The 7,613-nt window shown below is 42.3% G+C and overlaps 1 long non-coding RNA gene across 1 annotated transcript; it reads right to left on the reverse strand.

The window, feature by feature from the left end:
- Window positions 1-424: 424 nt before the first annotated feature.
- LOC144327971 (uncharacterized) lies at window positions 425-7,000 on the reverse strand. Its single transcript, XR_013393156.1, has 2 exons — window positions 5,467-7,000; window positions 425-3,732 (listed from the first exon to the last, which is right to left on the reverse strand). It is a non-coding gene; the product is annotated as an uncharacterized LOC144327971 (long non-coding RNA).
- Window positions 7,001-7,613: the final 613 nt, after the last annotated feature.

Genomic DNA, 7,613 nt, shown 5'->3' on the forward strand with positions numbered 1-7,613 from the left:
AGTAGCAAATGCTGAATATAAAAAGGCACACACCATGCTATGAACCTGCTGCTTGGGTGCTCATATATCAGGGACATTGTTCTGTCCTAGGTGGGTTCTGGATTGAATAGAAACTCCTAGAGAACAGAGCTGTCACAGGACAGCAGTGACACACCCAAGGCCCCAGACAAACAAAGGCTCACATAATAATAATAATAATAATAATAATAATAATAATAATAATAATAATAATTATTTATACCCTGCCCTCCCCAGCCAAGGCCAGGCTCAGGGCGGCTAACAACCAATAATAAAAACAAGTTGAATGCATACAACTTAAAAACAAGATTAAAATACAACATTAAAACATTAAAATACAGCCTCGTCACAGTGTAGCACCCTGCTTGTGGTTAACGCTTAGCTGGAATGAAATATTCAACGCAGCAACAGAGAAATTAAAATAATAATTTATTTGTCAGACAAATAAATGTGAGGCACAGTGGTATATGATTACCAAGCTCTGGCCTGGCCTCCTGCCATTATGGCCAGCACTTATATTTCCTTAATCCAGCCCCCTTTGCTTCTCCTCTGGCTGCATCTGTCCAACCAGCCTGGTTGGAATTCCTATTGGCTGATTGGTATGACCAATCACAAAAATACACTCATTTCCTATTGCCTTTTATGGGAGACAAAGAGCTATATTTCCTTCCATTTATAATTGGCAAACAAGTATTAATATATCTTTACATGTGTCTCAACAAGGAATCTTAATTACCAGCTCACCTCTTTGCCCTCCTTGCCCTATTGCCTTCTAAAACAAATGGTTAATCTTAAATTTTTATCTTAAACATATGTCAAGGATCTTGAGTTTCACATCAACATTGAAAGATCTACTTCATATGAAGGTTTCTAAACAAATGTCTGACAACCATATATATCAGAACTGCTCGGATGGCGTCTCATTTCTGGCAGGGGGGCTAGGCTCATCTGCCCCCCTGGTCTCCTACAGCAATATGACTCTATGAAATAAGAATTTAACATTTCTTTCTTTCTAGATCCTTTGCATAATTACATTTAAACCAATATATTTAAGATAATATATTTCATACATTATCATAGGTAACCTTTTAAAAGAATAAAGCTTCTCAAAGTAGAAGGGAAGGAACTCAGTAAAAAACAGCTTTTAAAAGGAACCTCTTCAGTTCACCCCCCCTTTCACCCTCCTTTCCAGCCTCAAAATAAAATAGGAAATAAAAAGCCTCTTCCTCTGTTCATACTCCAGCTAGTTGTTTTCCATTAGCTCTTCCTCAAACTCTCTCAGTTTAAGAAAGAAACAGTTTTAAAAGACTTCCCAAAAATGCTTTAAAAAGACTTCCCAAAAAGCCTCTCTTTCTGCCAGCTAGATGCTTCTCCATTTGGTCTTGGCCTTTTAACCTTAGAAAGAAGATCTGGCTCAAGTTTAAGGCACATGGTTTTATTTTCCGTAACCTTGCTCTTTAACCTGTAATTCCAGCTTTTATGACTTTGAGAATTGTTTTCTGCTATAAATCAAAGGGGGGGCCCCTTGTCTTAGGAGAATGGCCAAGGTTTTCTCTATAAACAGTTGGCCTTCTTGCCTGGCATGAAACATTTGAAAATCTAAGCCCATTTAATTTAGGAACCTGATCAAATATAAGCCAATATATGCCTTGATTAAAAATGCAGTCTATATTCAGATGCCACATTCCCCCCTTTCAAGCTCAAGGACCTGGCTACAAAGCGTCCTTGATAGCTTGATCTTCCTAAGTTAAAGCTCTGTATAGGGCCATGATATGAGGTAGAGTTTCATTCGAAATCATCTTGCTAATTGTACGTCTAAAACATGAGATGATACATGGCATCATACATAAAACCATTATTACTACCGTCAAGAAAAACAAGCAAGACAATAGTATCCCTTTGAGTCCTGTGACATTAAGTAACCAATTGGTGAGCCATCCCATATCCCATCCTTCCCATGTTTATACTGGGACATGTGCTATATTCTCCATCTTTGTAGCCAACACACGGATTGCCTCACCATTATCAGAAATGTTAAAGCAACAGGCATTCCCTGTCAAGTTCAAGACTCCACATAGACCTCCCTGCTTGGCAAGTACATAATCCATTCCCATTTTCAGCTGCAAAATAGCGGCTCTACTTTCATCCAGCTGTTATGCAATAAGTCTCAAACTCTGGGCCATTGCATTGGTTACAAGTTCCACTACTGCTTGTAATCGAATTATTCTGTTTAGATTATAAATAGGATCCCGTGCCCCTTGTATGAGCTCACCAGGATTCCAGGAGGCAGGATCATAATAGGCTATAATGCGCTCTGGTGGCCAATCATTAGTACCGCTCCAACTTTGGGTACTTCCTCCTGCTATACGAGAAATATCAGCATTCCTTCGTGTTCGCTTAGCTGAACTAGTGGGCAAATCCACATTGGTGGTAATACCCATCCCAGGAAACAAGTCCCACTCCATTTGGAAGGGAGTTTCTTGTATGCCCATTCTCCACATATCCACCACAACCATCGGGTCTGAGGTTTTTTTGGTATGTGGAGTGTATAAGGCGAAATATCAAAAGGGGTATAGAGTTCACAGTGCAGTATGTTAGATTGCCTTTCTCTGTCACAGTTATGTTCCATACCACTTTCCATGCATGAATAAAAGGAGGTGCACAGGGCAAGGTATTCCGAGTTCGATAGGTAGTACCGTGTGCCCAGGTATGACTATTCTTAATATAATCCCAAGTATAGTGACAATGAGAAGAGCCTATCATGGTAGAATCAGCTGCATCTGATGATTTATGTACACAGAATTCCCCTTGTACAGGTATAGTTGAGTTCCATCCGGGGAAATTCTGTACTTCTGTTTGGTGTGGCATTTCGCTTACCATACCAATGGCATTTAATGGTATCAGTAATAAGGGCATACCTCCCTCTGAATCATCTGGCCCAAGAGAGCAAACAAGGCAATTGGTCCTATTTGCCACATTGCCTACCATTTCAGCTAAGCCTTCCCACATATTGTGGTCATGGCTGAATCCATATTTAACAAATTTGGTCAGATTCAAGGACCCTTCCCCTTACCAAGGGATCAGGATTAATAATAAAATCATGTTGATGTCTAGCATATGCATTCCTTCCACAAAAGATTACCTTATTGTGATAGCATAAAACTATTAGTCCCAATATAATTCCCCCAGTGACAGAAATGGGGAACTACCAAGACCAAAACATATATCCCAAGGATCCCCAATGTGTAATATCTCTGATAATTGTTCCACAAGGGGGCAGTCAATCAATTGTATAAGAGAATCTTCCCGCTCACAGTCGCTGGTTCAGACGCTCCTCAAGCTTCAGGCGTGCGCAGGTCAGCCAGCTTCCAAGTTGTGGCTGCAGCAGGCCGGTCGTCTAATGTTGCCCGTGACCTAACCCGTTACCGGTAGGGCTAGATACAGGGGTTTTTAGAAAGAGTCAGTTTTAAAGGATTAGAGGGGTCACCTTTGCACGTCCAACTGCCTTCAGACTTCTTCAAACGAGAGTGATGAATCCAGGGGGTCACCTCAGCTACCTTCACCGCTGTTGGAGTAGAAAGCAAGACGGTGTAAGGTCTACGCCACTTAGGTGCAAGTGGATCACGTTTTCCACTCTTTCACCCATATGCTATGCCAGCCTGGAGCTGATGAATCGGCTTGGCAATGCTGCACGGCGTGTGCTTGAGGGCCCACCTGTTAAGAAAAAAACAACAACAAACAAACAAACACGGGAGAGAGACAAAAACACGGGAGAGAGATTGCACTTATCCCTGTGTCACATGGTCTCCTATTTGTTTGAGGTCAGTTGGAATATCCTGAACAAAGGAGGGCGGCCTCCCATACAGGAGCTCAAAAGGTGACAACTTAAGTCTTTTTGTGGGTGCGCACCGAACACGAAACAGTGTTATGGGTAACACATCTACCCTCCTGAAACTTTAGACACATTAGTGGGCTTCTGGCATGCCCTGCAAATACCTTGCACAAGCGTCTGGCGGTAGGTGGTAAGTCTGGCCAGGTGAATTGCATTGTTTGGATCCCAATTAGGATCTTCCAAGGGAAAGTTGTCTTGGAGATGACGGTCAATATTATAAATATTTCCCACTCTGGCCTGCTCACGCAAATATATCTGTGCCTTTTCAATTATGTCTCTCCTTTCCTCAGTGGTGAAGAGAGTATTACTATTGAAGTCACCAAGTCCATCATAGCCTGAGGTTTTTCTGCGAAAGATGGGGCGTTTTCCAATTCATCAGACTGTAGTTGTGAATGGAATACATTGCAGGGTCGAAGTTCGAGGTGGCCGTGGTCCAGGTTGCCCATTAACCAGCACAGGCTCCTCAAGTGCATCAAATACTCTTCTGAGAGGGGCTACTACGTGACCTTTTTCTTCACTTTGCTCTAGGGGCCTCAAATCATAGGGGATGGTATTTGTCCCAAGGCGTTCTTTTGGCAGCTCTATACGCCTAGCTGTATTGCTTGCTGACCGATTAAGGTCTCCCTGTAACTTCTGTAATAATTCTCTAGGACTTGGATGTACAGGGGTTTGGGGTAGGCAATCAGTTGTTCCACTAAAGGAGACTGTAGATGGAGTTCTACTGGGACTCACAGATGGAATAACCACTTCTGCTTGGGCTTCATTATAGGACTCCAATGCCTCCTGAAGATATTTATCATAATCTATCAAGGAATCAAGTTCTATGACTCCACCCCCATTATTCATTCCACTTTCTTGCCTTGGGGTTACAACTGGTGGAGGGTTTGAATTTGTTTGGCAAGATTCCTTTCCTAGCTTTGGCTTTTACAGCCAATAATTTGCATCGTTGGACTTTGCATTCCCTTATCCATGGAGGATTTTTATTTAATGTGCTCAGCCAGGAATCTATATATGAAAATTGTTCTGGGCACCCTCCAGTTTCTTTGGTGATGTTAGACCAAAGTTTGCTTACTAAATTTATATCAAAGGTTCCTTGAAATGGCCATTCAGTATTTTGTTTTGGCCATTCTAGTTCACATAACGTTCTCAAGCGCTCTGGCGTCCTTTTGACTCCATATGCCCCTGAGAAGGCTTTCTTAAAATTATTTCACATACATTCAAGAGGTGTATTTCCCCCCTTTGAACCCCCAACTCCCATTGTATGGCCCTGTGAAGTATCCACTCAGTCACTCACACACACACCTTACTGGGAAACGAAGTAGCACTCACTCCACACTTAGGTCAGCTACACATTGTACTTTCTCACACATGCAATGCGCAAGATACTTCACCCACACTCTACCTCCCAATCTTCCCTTTTGCCCTACACCAGATCACCATCTGATGTACCCAGCCACCTAGCGTACTCAGTTCCCCTTTACTGAGACGCAGAAGTTTGATCAGGACTTCTCTTCCTCCCAATTAATTGGAGGGCCAAAACCCTTTAGTGCACTTACCCTTAGCTGGTTCCGTTTCCCCCCGGTCCGTCGCCGTCGGTGGGCAGGGTATCAGACAGACGAGACTGCTGCGTTCCCCTGGAAAAAAATTTTCCATTGCGCGCTGAGTAGGCAGTGAGTGATCCTCTGTCTTGTACCCTGCTCAGTAGGCGAAGGGGCTGCGTTCCAGCAGACCACTTATCCGAGTCACAGGGCACCATAAAATGTAGCACCCTGCTTGTGGTTAACGCTTAGCTGGAATGAAATATTCAACGCAGCAACAGAGAAATTAAAATAATAATTTATTTGTCAGACAAATAAATGTGAGGCACAGTGGTATATGATTACCAAGCTCTGGCCTGGCCTCCTGCCATTATGGCCAGCACTTATATTTCCTTAATCCAGCCCCCTTTGCTTCTCCTCTGGCTGCATCTGTCCAACCAGCCTGGTTGGAATTCCTATTGGCTGATTGGTATGACCAATCACAAAAATACACTCATTTCCTATTGCCTTTTATGGGAGACAAAGAGCTATATTTCCTTCCATTTATAATTGGCAAACAAGTATTAATATATCTTTACATGTGTCTCAACAAGGAATCTTAATTACCAGCTCACCTCTTTGCCCTCCTTGCCCTATTGCCTTCTAAAACAAATGGTTAATCTTAAATTTTTATCTTAAACATATGTCAAGGATCTTGAGTTTCACATCAACATTGAAAGATCTACTTCATATGAAGGTTTCTAAACAAATGTCTGACAACCATATATATCAGAACTGCTCGGATGGCGTCTCATTTCTGGCAGGGGGGCTAGGCTCATCTGCCCCCCTGGTCTCCTACAGCAATATGACTCTATGAAATAAGAATTTAACATTTCTTTCTTTCTAGATCCTTTGCATAATTACATTTAAACCAATATATTTAAGATAATATATTTCATACATTATCATAGGTAACCTTTTAAAAGAATAAAGCTTCTCAAAGTAGAAGGGAAGGAACTCAGTAAAAAACAGCTTTTAAAAGGAACCTCTTCAGTTCACCCCCCCCTTTCACCCTCCTTTCCAGCCTCAAAATAAAATAGGAAATAAAAAGCCTCTTCCTCTGTTCATACTCCAGCTAGTTGTTTTCCATTAGCTCTTCCTCAAACTCTCTCAGTTTAAGAAAGAAACAGTTTTAAAAGACTTCCCAAAAATGCTTTAAAAAGACTTCCCAAAAAGCCTCTCTTTCTGCCAGCTAGATGCTTCTCCATTTGGTCTTGGCCTTTTAACCTTAGAAAGAAGATCTGGCTCAAGTTTAAGGCACATGGTTTTATTTTCCGTAACCTTGCTCTTTAACCTGTAATTCCAGCTTTTATGACTTTGAGAATTGTTTTCTGCTATAAATCAAAGGGGGGGCCCCTTGTCTTAGGAGAATGGCCAAGGTTTTCTCTATAAACAGTTGGCCTTCTTGCCTGGCATGAAACATTTGAAAATCTAAGCCCATTTAATTTAGGAACCTGATCAAATATAAGCCAATATATGCCTTGATTAAAAATGCAGTCTATATTCAGATGCCACAACAGGAGGAGAAAGGAAAAAAAAGAGGGGGAGGGGAGGGGTGGTGCAAAGTCCAATCCCAGGCAAGTAGGGAGTCTGGCAAAAGACACAGCACTGGCAGAAAAACGTTCAAGCAACTCTACCAACATGGCTTTTTGGCTGCAGCTGCTGGAACCGCACCCAAGTTCTAGCTGAATTCCATTACCTGTTGTCAAAGAGAGGTCTCCTTGTGAGGAGGACCTTACTCCTGAGAAGATATTGACTCCCAATGGGTCTTCCCTAAACTTTGGCACTTCTCTTTATGGGTTTCCATCTACCATTCAAGGCACTCATATGGGCTTGAGGCCTGTTGGCCTCAAAGACTGAACTCTCCTCCTGTATGGATGACCCTCATCCAGCCTTCTTGTCTGAGAGTCCTCTTTCTCATCAGAAGATCTATTCAGGTCCTGGGCTTCTGTGGAAAGCTCCTATCTCTGCCACCACAGTGCCAAGAATCCCAGGGTTCTCAGCCTCGCTTGCTTATACCACAAGTGCCTGCACTGGTGTATTTTTAATTTTTTAACTGCCACCAATTCCTTCAGGCCTCACAGTCATTTGGTAACATGCTTGGACTTGGATATGAGATGGACTCC

The sequence above is a fragment of the Podarcis muralis genome, chromosome 6 (assembly GCF_964188315.1).
Source record: "Podarcis muralis chromosome 6, rPodMur119.hap1.1, whole genome shotgun sequence".
Lineage (NCBI taxonomy): Eukaryota > Metazoa > Chordata > Lepidosauria > Squamata > Lacertidae > Podarcis > Podarcis muralis.